This window comes from Schistocerca serialis, chromosome 4 (genome assembly GCF_023864345.2).
Source record: "Schistocerca serialis cubense isolate TAMUIC-IGC-003099 chromosome 4, iqSchSeri2.2, whole genome shotgun sequence".
In the NCBI taxonomy this organism is placed as follows: domain Eukaryota; kingdom Metazoa; phylum Arthropoda; class Insecta; order Orthoptera; family Acrididae; genus Schistocerca; species Schistocerca serialis.
This window is the reverse complement of record NC_064641.1, coordinates 80,967,573-80,978,854: the sequence shown is the minus strand read 5'-3', so window position 1 is coordinate 80,978,854 and position 11,282 is coordinate 80,967,573. Positions and strand designations below refer to the sequence as shown.

Below are 11,282 nucleotides of genomic sequence, written 5' to 3'. Positions count from 1 at the left end.
GAAGCAACCGTTGGTTGCGAAAGCTAGAATTTTGTGTGTACATTTGTGTTTGTTTGTGTGTCTATTGACCTGCCAGCGCTTTCGTTTGGTAAGTCACATCATCTTTATATATCACCCAATATCGTGCCTTATTAGGTACAATGGTACATTTGTATCATGTATATGTAATCACATATGTATATATGACTGTACTAAACTTGTAAAAAAATGCTATGACGTTTGCAAAAGACACCAGTTGGTGTCTCCATGCAAAAAATACAATAAATAAATAAATAAAAATGAATAAATAAATAAATAAATAGATGTCCAGAGTATTGGTGTTGTGTCATACTACTCGATAAGGTACAATATATGGAAGGTGTAGTGGTGCTCTGACTGAATCTGTATGAAGTAAGACAAGTGCACAGCCCATCAACACGTTCTGCATGAAAACTGAGTGTTCACTGTGCTTAGGTATCATTGGTCTTCTCATTGTTTCCAGGCGATCACGAATTTCATTTATCATCAACAAGAGATTGGTTGGTGTTAGTGATGAGGCAATGGTTAGATAGTCAGCCAGAATTCTCAGTAGTTCCCCACAAACAATTTCTGCCATCTAAGCACTTAAGTTCACTTGTATGCGGTGTATAATCCATGGAGAACCAGCAGTAATGCTTCTATCCATCTTCCTTGATGACACACAAGCGCTACTTTCAGTGTCCTTTAACTCCCCAAATTTAAATTACATAAGTTGGTTAACTCGTTGAGCAGGGTAGACTCGAAATGGTGGCCTAGCAAGTGATATGAAGGAGCGGCGTTTCCGCCGCCATGTTAGTGACCGGAGTGGCCTCCAGGCATCTCGTGCATCTGTCTCTTACAGTTAAAAAGTATTTATAGCCATCAGCAACGGTGAGTGGACCCTCTATTGATAAGTCCAGGTGCACATGGACAAATATGCTGGTGGTCTTGCTGCGAATTTCCCATTTTCCGCACGGATGTGTCGTGCTGCCTTGCAGTGCTGACATTGTAGGCAAGCGCAGGTCCATTCCCTGAACTCCTTTTTAATTGATGCTCACACAAAATGTGCTGTTTGTATCTTGATCGTAGCATTTGCCCCGGGGTGTGCCAGGTCGTGTAAACTGTCAAAAGCCGCCTTGTGAAATGGTGTAAGGTATGGTTGCGGTTCTTGCCGTGACATATTGGGGCCACAGATTATGTAGGCAACAAATTAAATCCACATATAAAGTTACGGAGGATATTTTATTTTTTCAGCTCAGGCCAGAGGTAAGGCTTCTCATACATCTCGAATTTAAGCACAGCGTTGACTAAACCCTAAAAGTCTTCCGCGATGATATCTGTGGCGTATGACTCCTTTTTACCCTAGTGCCTGTCATTCTTAGTGACGTAGTTGCAAAGTTTACCCTCGTGCGCTACGGAAGACCGTTCTTGCTTCGTCTATAAACCTTAACACAATTATTGCTTTCTCTCATATAATTTTGGTATAAATCATTATTCGCAGGGAAAGTCATGTCATTGCCATGAACCTGTAGGTATTTTCTGGAAACAATCATTCTCAAAATAGGTCATTACAGCAAGGCGACAGCACTAATTCATATTTGTGGTAAAGCGGTAACAGTACTCTCTAACTTGAAACGTACTGCTGCTTCTGAATCATAAAAAAAGAATGAAGCTCATTCAATAATTCTGGCAACTGTGAACTTGGCTTTGTACAGCTGAAATCTAAAGCTAATGACATTCAATAAAAAGGAGAAAAAAGAAAAAATGCTTCTTAATTCCTTTTGAAAAATATTGCTACCTCTTTTCAACACATTCCACAACAGTTACCCTTTGAAGTCTTAAACGAATATTAGAACGTTCTAAAAGATTTTCAATATTTATAAGGTGCGGGCACATAATTTCGGAAAATTTAGGTTGCAAGGGGCGAACTTACGCCGGTGTCAATTTGAATATAATCCTTTTGAGTACACTGCTGAGTGAAACTCAGTATTATTACATCTATTATTGGATTTTTTTTAAAGGTCCGACCCTAACAATACCATGGTGCCAATGCTATCAACATTGTTCAATTGAAAGAAATACTTGTGCGCACATTCTTTTTGTTTGGTTTCAGTTTGTAGCATCTTTGTCCAGTTGTCTATAGTTTTGTGTATACAAAGTGAATTGTTTACAGTGATGCTTGGTGGTTTTTGGAACGAAGAAATTTTTAGTGACATACGAATGATGATTGCCGTTATTCTTCATTTATGCAGTGGCAGTGGAAATTGTTTTCAGTTCTTCAGAAAGCGTTGGCGTCTCTGCGAATGTTAAGCCTGTGGGCGTGCAGCCATAACCTGGCTGAGAATTCTTTTAGTGTCAGGGATTACGAACTACTTAATGGTTACGAAAGTAAACGAATCTGTCCATACGGATGCATAAGGTAGTACTGACAACGCAACTGATTTTTTGTAACACAATCATGGTTAATGATTTAACCATTTTACATAAACAAGTAAATACATTATACACTGAATTTAAGTGGATACTTAGTTAACATGGTATTCTTTAGTGTCTGTTGACGTATATTTTAGCATCTAGTTATAACCTAGTGTAGCAGCTACGACAGGAAATGACAGGTCGTAGGAATCGAAATTTCACAACAAATTGTAGTTTCCAACGCAGTCAGTTTCAATCTAACAGAAGTTTTACTTTTGGAAAGCAGAACTTGATGAGGCGATTTTTAGATGTTTACATATATATTAACAGTCGCTAATTGTGTACCTACGTCACAACAAAATAAATAATTGTACACACACATATAGTATTGTCACCTGTAGATTCGCTCATGATTCGTGCACATTACAAGCTGTAAAATGTGAAAATTGTTTATACTCTGTACTGTTGCATTTAAGGTAGCGTGTAACCTTAGCTTACAGGCGACAAGATTTTGTATTCTGTAACTTTCAGATGGACACCGACATTTGTTTTCACGTCTTCTTTGATTATTTATTTTAATGTTTGAGTGTAACACCTACTGAAATAACATTTCTCGTAATTAGATCAAGGCCTAGTTGTAATGAAATGCTGCTGTTGCTATAAAACTATCAGAGATTCACAGTATGATCCATTGAGATCTCATTAGTCTGTTAAAATGAAATAGAATTCGTAATAATTTCAACGCTGGAGTTCAAAACTCTATTAAAGCTAACAAGCGTTGACATTCTAGTGCACTTGTGTGTTTAAGGAGCTACATATCAATAACCTTACTTGAACACCTTGATTATTCTGTGCTGCCACAGTCGTTGATTTGTACAGTTTAAAGTGTATTACAATATTTACATGAACAAGATGCATCATCAAGTTACCACATTTTAATTTTTTGAATTTTTGATACTGAGGGTAATTGGCACTGTGGACTGTTTACATTGAATGTGAAACTTCCTGGCAGATTAAAACTGTGCGCCGGACCGAGACTCGAACTCGAGACCTTTGCCTATCGTGGGCAAGTACTCTACCATCTGAGCCACCCAAGTATGACTCACGCCTCGTTTTACTTCCGCCAGTATCTCGTCTCCTACTTTCCAAACTTCATCTCGGTGCACACTCCGCTGCAGAGTGAAAATCTCATTCTGGATACATTTAATATGTTTGTAAAATGTTTTGTAGTATCTAGGACTGCCGTTAAGCTTAATAAAGCACATTCAACTTAACATTACCCAGGTTGACCATATGCTTTGTGTATGGTTAGAATCAACAAAGCAACCAGACCTCTATGGCAATAGAGAATTTTAAGCAGGGGAAGTGCTTGTTATTAAAAACTTGAGAACATTAGACCACAGTGATAAATTAGGGATTTTGATAGGGATGTAAATGTATTAATGGAATGCACAGTGTGTGCAAAATATATATATATTGGCCCATCTCCACAACCAATATTCCAGACTAATATAGATGCAGAAGAAATATTACCAGTTGTCTATTCCCTTTCTGTTTGTGTGTATTGATTTCACATGTCGTCATTACATTACAGTACAAAACTGACCTCCGGCATCAGTAGATTCAGTTGACTTCAAGTTGGACATTAAACCCTAACCTTGTAAACTGCAAGCATGAAGTGGTGAATGATTTTATGTAGAGGTAAGGTTAATTCTTTTCAGTATGCAAAACATGTTATAGTGTCTCCTGAGCATTTCATTAGGTTACATGTAGCATTAGTTGCCCAATGTGCATACACAATTTGTAGTGCCCTCCCGCCTTCCCTTTTTTTGGTTTATTTACTATGTATGTACATAACCAGCCCGCATACTAGCCATGATGGGCCATTCGGTGCCCACTGGCCACTGTTTTGTCTTCTGCCATTGCTCAGAGTAATTCTGATTCGGTATGAAGAGGCAGTATGTCAGCCCGCAGCTCCCTTGGCTGATGTCAGTTTCTCATACTGTGGAGCTGCTTCTTTTCATTCAAGGAGCTCCTTGTATGTTATCACGAGACTAAGTGCAACCTATTCCATCCTCCCATCACAGGAAAAAAACTCCCTGACGGTAGTGATAATTGTACCCTGGTCCTCTGCATAGCATGGTGACCATTTAACCTTGGAGCTGGACTATAATTCTTAATAGCACCAAAATACTTGCTGGAAATTTGTCTACGACCGTGTAAGGCTTTTTGGGATTTACCTTGTAGTTTAAGTTTTGATGACAAAAATGCTTTAAATATGTCGCAAATGTAGGCATCAGGCTATGGTACACATTACCACAATGTTTATTGTGCATTCATATAAGTTGATTTTGGCAATTCATCACACAACACAGTCTAAAACTGTCCAAACACGCAGATTTAAATTATCTGTGGTTTTCAATAGTTTTTGACTCTATTCAACATTCTTGTGGCAACTAAACTTGCGCTAAATCACTAATGACCTATTTGATAAATGTCAGACAGGAGCACTTACATTGAATGTGAAACTTCCTGGCAGATTAAAACTGTGCGCCGGACCGAGACTCGAACTCGAGACCTTTGCCTATCGTGGGCAAGTACTCTACCATCTACAGCAAAGAAGGGGCCAGAGAAATGTTTTGCAAGCAGCAGCACTCTTCAAGGCTGAATGATTTAACTGTACAATCTGATGTGTATGTAGATTCCCCAGGTAAGGGATAGTTTCACTTGAACAAAATGTCCTCTTGGTAATTACAACCAATCATTAAATTTAGTCACCAGGATTGTATTTCGTTAAGTTCCCATTGTGTCCTTACTTTACCAGCTTAATGATTAATTGAAAGATAACTGTGTTTTACTAGCTGTGAGTCTATTGGAGATGATTAATTTCTGTTTTGTTTGACCTGCAAAACGAATTACCAAGGTGTTATTTTTTTTTTTTTTTTTTTTAAATTGGTTCAGATAATGGTTATGGAAGTCGGTATAATTTTGATATCCTTTAAGATCAATGTGTGTGTGTGTGTGTGTGTGTGTGTGTGTGTGAGAGAGAGAGAGAGAGAGAGAGAGAGAGAGAGAGAAAAAGGGGGGGGGGGGAGTTGAGAGTAAATGAGCACTTTAGAAAGATAGTGAAGAAGCACCCACACTGGGAAAAAATCCCCATAATTAGAGAGATCTTTATTGACCTCTGGCTTACGTGTTTCTACATGACTGTTGAAATCCTCTATCCTGTCTTTGTTTAAATTTTGAATTTTGTGATTTTAGACTCTTTGTTCACAGGTAAGTTTTTACTAAATTGTTAATTGGAAATTATATACATTGTGTAGCCCTACTTAACTTTACAATGTGAATTGGGGCAGGCCTGGTATATCACTGCATTTTGTGTTCCTACAAAGTGTCTATTCCTAGCCCTTCAGTATTTCATTGGAATTCATACATGTTAAATATAAATGTGCACATTAAAAATGAAAACTACCTACTAGACAGTGTTCCAAAATTGGTAAGTATTAAATTTTTCATATATAATTAATTCCATCAAAATGGAAATTGATATTTCTACTCAGTTTGCATTGAAATTTATTATAGTCACACTATTCTTGGTACTTTTGTTCTTCACCGTGTAATATTTTATTTGTAGCACCATGAAGTTTAATGTGATGGAACTGCTTTTATTTTTTAGTACCAGACTTGTTTTAAATTTTGCTAGTGTATCTTGGTTTCAGCAGTTTATTGTGTATAACTAAAGGAATGGAAATATCACTGCTAACACTGTGTCCTATTTGTCACTATTACTACAATCTAATCACATACTTGCAATTGTTATGGCATTATTTTGTTGTATTTCTTTTTAGGTGCTTGTTTGTATAACAGGACTATGACAATGTGAGGAATGCAAATTAAAATTAAATTTGCAGACATATGCTAAAATTTGACTCATGCTCTTTGAGATTGAAGGTTTAGGAAAACATTGATTTTGACGCGTTCTAGTGAGTTGGATTCCATTGGAAATCTTTTATGTCTACGTATGTCAAGAACACTGAGATTTCGTTACTAAATGGTGAAAAGATGTTTTCTCTTTCAGTGTCTGAGGATTTGTTCAATGCATTAAGCCTCTCCTTTGTGAATAACTCGTTAAACTAATTTTAGTTTAGATTACTTGCAATCTTATACTATGTTTCATCCAAACAAGTGATGATTTCTGAAAAGAAATGGAATTATTAATGTTAAAACTTTTGACTTCCATATATTTTTGTAATTGAGATGTAAATATTGTGCTAAATGACATGAGCATATGTTGCAAAGGAAATCAATAAAGCTTTAAAACTGAATGTTGGGATACTTATACTTACATGGTTGCATATCACCTTGTGTAGTCTTCATTAGGACCATGATGTAGGGTAGTATATGTTTAACATATTTTGGAGAGACTTATTTTCAGGGAATGTATCTTTTGTGGCCAAATCTTCCTGTAATTTGCATAAGGGGGAAAAGATCTAAATTCTGATGGTGTTGCTACTTTTCAGTGTTCACAGGTCCCAGCGCATGGCATCCGTCTCTACAGAGCTGCCACTACATTGCTGGATCTCTGCAACCTCAGTTTCAGATATCTTCAAAGTGTGCAGAACCTTTTGTTTGCACTAATTGTGGCAAACATTACCGCTTTAAGGGGAACTTGCAACGACATGTGAAACATGAGTGTGGCAAGTTGCCACAGTTTCAGTGTCCCTACTGCCCGAGGCAGAGCACTCAAAAGAGCAATCTGATTCGCCATATTAAAAAGTTTCATCCTATGGAACCGATTGTATAAAATAGTGTACATGTACTTCAGTAGTTGTTTTATGATTTGTTTCAAGTGTGAAACAATACTGTTAACTATTGTAGTACTGCTTGCATATGGTACTGTTGAACAGAACATAGATTGACTGAATCTGGAATGTTACTGCCATAGTTGCTTTTGTAATTAGATGAAATGATATTTGTTGTTATTAAAGGCAGTGATAAACTGCTCAGATCATCTGTTGTGGTTTTTTTCCGTAAAATCCAGCTATATTTCAGTGCTAACAAATCAACAACACATCCATCCCCCCCACCCCACCACCACCACACACCACACACACACACACAGCTTGTTTTTATAGACAGAGAAAAATAATTTGTTGCAAGTCTTACACAACAAATAATTTGAAAGCAACCTTTGTCAACTTTTTTAAATTGTGTTTTTAGTGTCTAAATTATTTCCGTTACATCGAATTCTATGATAATTTCACTTTTTATTGTATGTATAAGTAAATTGGGTCATTGTATTTGCATTGGTGAACTAGTCGTATTTTGACACTGTATGATGAGAAATTAGGGTTTTTGGAAAGAAAAGAAAAGGTTGAGATTGTGCTGTTTGAGTATACAGATTCCTGAGATAGAAGGATATGCGTCCATTTCTTAATCACGCACTAACCATTGGGACAACCTTTGCTATTCAGTCAGTCACATAGCCATGAACATGCTCATTTAAAAATATTATGAAGATGGGAAAGCAAATTAGCTCTCAGCTGTGAGACATGGTTACAAATAGTACAAGAATTCTAAGTGTTCTAAGATTTGACTGACTTGTTGAAGTTTTTGATGTAAATATGCATTTAGAAATTATGTTACAGGTCTTTTATTTGAAGATCAAACACAGTATGTAATAAGTGTTGTTGCCAGTAAAATTAGGAAACTGTTAAAAAGTGCATGTGAGGTATTGGTAGAACAAGTTTTAGTATTAGACATTCTCTTTTCGCTTGTAATGTGATTGGCTCCGAGGAGCAGATTATATATGAAAATAGGAAAAATGTACAGTTAGTTACCAACTTCAAAAACATATATTGGCTACCATCTGACAAAGATGCCGGGGTACTTGGAAGTATAGGGTTTATCAAAATTGTCTTAGGTCCATATGGTTGTATTTTAATACACATTTTAATGTTAATACCATATATCCGAATTATTTCTCTGTAATTTAAACTCTATTGTTACAGGTTGCTAACAAGTATGTCATCATGCCTCAGACTATGTCTTGTTCTGCAGTTCGTAGTAATTGCCAGCAGGATTAGCATATGTTTCATAAATATTCACAACAAGACAGAATAGGTTTTTCTCCTGTACATTTGTTTTTGCAGTGTATGTGATAAAAAACTGAATTATATCAGTCCGTGTGAATTGATTTTTCTGTGATACATGGCCACTATATAAGAATTATTTGTATAGCTTTCTGGTAATCAATGATGATAGTTAATGGACGACTTTTAGTATAGGGTGTTGACGTTTCTGACTGAGTAGCATTTTATATGTCCCGCTGTGTCTATTTTTATTACACTTTGGGGGTGATGTTTGTTCATCTGTGTTTCTACCTTGATAACTGACAAAACATAATGCTGCTTGATAATGATCTTTGTTGTTTTTAGACATTTCTTTAGCAAGCCAGCTGCGAGAACTGAACCAATTCTGTAATCATAAGGTATTTATTATTCATTGTGTGAACTGTCGATATCTGTATCAGCTGAAATATAATTTGTGTTAAAGTAATTCTACAGTTACCTCTTCATATCTTGAAATATTGTATACGGTTGTCAACACTCAAAATATATTGTTCAGTTAGCTGTGTATTGTTGTTTCCAGAGTAAGCTACACCATTATGTAACGATAATTGTAAGACAAAACAATTGCAATCATTGTTGCACAACTGCATTCTCTCCTCCACATTTCACTTTAATAAAAGGCTGCTAATTATTGTACTGTTCATTACTGAGAGAGAGAGAGAGAGAGAGAGAGAGAGAGAGAGAGAGAGAGGGCTGCCTACAAACATATATTGATACTAAAAGATAATATTATTAATGCTGGTCCAGTGAAATGTTGAGGATTCTATTTTTTCAAAACCTGTACTTTGAGACAGTGATCCACTGGATTAACCAATTTTTATCTGGAAAAGTAAATAAATGAACATAAACACATTATTTTATTCTTGTGAAGACTGCCTTTTCAGATGCATGAAGTTTCAAAAGTTGTTTATGGAATTTTTGGTCTGCAAATTTTCAGGGGATTATCCATAGTGGAACATCAAGTAGTTTAGTGAATTATTTTTGCTATTGTACTTTAAGGTACTTTTGTGTTCAGTATAAAGAGGTATTTTTTTATTTAATTCTTGTGCACAGACATTTCATGTGCCTTTTACGGAAACTAAACTGTCCTCTGTAATATTCTAAAATCTTTTATTATCAGCAGGAGGGCCTTAAGGATTTTTTAAGATAAATTCTTTTCATTACAATTTAATAACTGGCACCGATACTTCTGTTCTTATGTCAGTGCAAAAGAAGAAGTTTAATTTTTTTCATTACAATTTAATAAGTGATACTAATACTTTTCTTCTTATGTCAATGCAAAGAAAGAAAGGTGGGTAGTTTGTTTATTTAAAGAGACATGGGTGGTGTGGACATGGAGCATGGTACGCTAGGGTTGTGTTCAAAGTGTAGTTACCTATTGATTTTGTAACAACTCAGTAGTTCTCGTTGTCAAGAGCTTTAAAGTTCAAGAAACTTTTCTCTACTGAAAGGTAATGTCATTACACTAAGTGTTGTACATTTCATAACACACCAACTTTGATTTGGCTTACTGCAAGTAAGTAAGTAAGTTAAGTTGCTCATTTCACAAGAAAAAAAAAATTGTTTCGCCAATGAATTATCTAGAAATCATCAGAACTTGTTCTTTTTATTATCTATGGGTGAGAGACATTAAGGCTCATCTTCATTGGTAACAGCTCAAGCAATTTGCAAAATACATATCTTTTTACATTATTATGAGTCTGGTTAATCTTGTACCTAATTTCTGATTAACGTAGTTAATTATGTGGTTTGCAGACTCAACCAGTGATGACGTCAAATCTTGGGTTGGTTGGTCTACGACAAGAGGTAAAGAACTTTCCAGTCCAGCATCAGAGGATAAATCTTCACTCCGTGCATTGCGATCGAGAGGTGTTTTTCCATGTCCAAAATGTGGACGGACATATGTTCGAAAGGATTCGTTGAAGAGGCATCTTCAGTGGGAATGTGGCAAGGAGCCTACCTTTCAGTGCCCATTTTGTCCCCAGCGATGTAAGCGCAAGTCGCACCAGATTCGTCACATACGAAGACAGCATAAAGACTTGGTGGATGTGATTGAAGACCTCTCAGATTCTTAAGTCATAATCATTTGCGCGGTGGACACCAGGTATTGAGATTTGTTGTTCTAGAAGTGTATAGCATCATAGTAAGACTGTTACCTTAATTTTTCATGCATCATTGTCTCACATAAAGGGCACATGCCAATAAATGGGACAGAAACTGTGAGAAATGTTAATAATGAAGAATGTATGTTTATTGACATTTGAAAGAGATTATACATGTTTGATAAAAACCGTCCTGATTCATAAAGTTACATTTCAATCAATTGACTTGTGTTTTTCTTGAATATTGAACATTGTGTGGCACATTCAGTTTGGCTTCTGGACAAGTATATTTAATTTGAAAGACATGTTAGTTTTTTCAGCATGTAGTAGCTTTTTAATAGAGGACTCATTTTGCAATGAGCAGGGAGAAGTAGTTAAGGGTAAAAAAAGGCATACTTTTCCTTCTAATTATGACTGAGAAGATTTATTTTCAAATTTATTGGTTTGCTGCGTTATTTTTGACTTCCCACTATTGATGAAAAATAACAAAGAGATATACATACAGCATTGGGTGTTTTTATGAAAAGTGATGGCTTCAAGATGTTCTTGCTGTATATTGTTGGAAAAGTTGCTGATTATGAAAGAATTTTCATTTTTACTACCTTTTCCATAATTTATTTGTCTAGTGTTGTATGTT

The 11,282-nt window shown here is 36.0% G+C and overlaps 1 long non-coding RNA gene across 1 annotated transcript; it reads left to right on the top strand.

Annotated features, from left to right (window-relative positions):
- Positions 1-2,121: 2,121 nt before the first annotated feature.
- Positions 2,122-10,866, top strand: LOC126474062 (uncharacterized). Its single transcript, XR_007586566.1, has 3 exons — positions 2,122-2,416; positions 4,952-5,122; positions 6,933-10,866. It is a non-coding gene; the product is annotated as an uncharacterized LOC126474062 (long non-coding RNA).
- Positions 10,867-11,282: the final 416 nt, after the last annotated feature.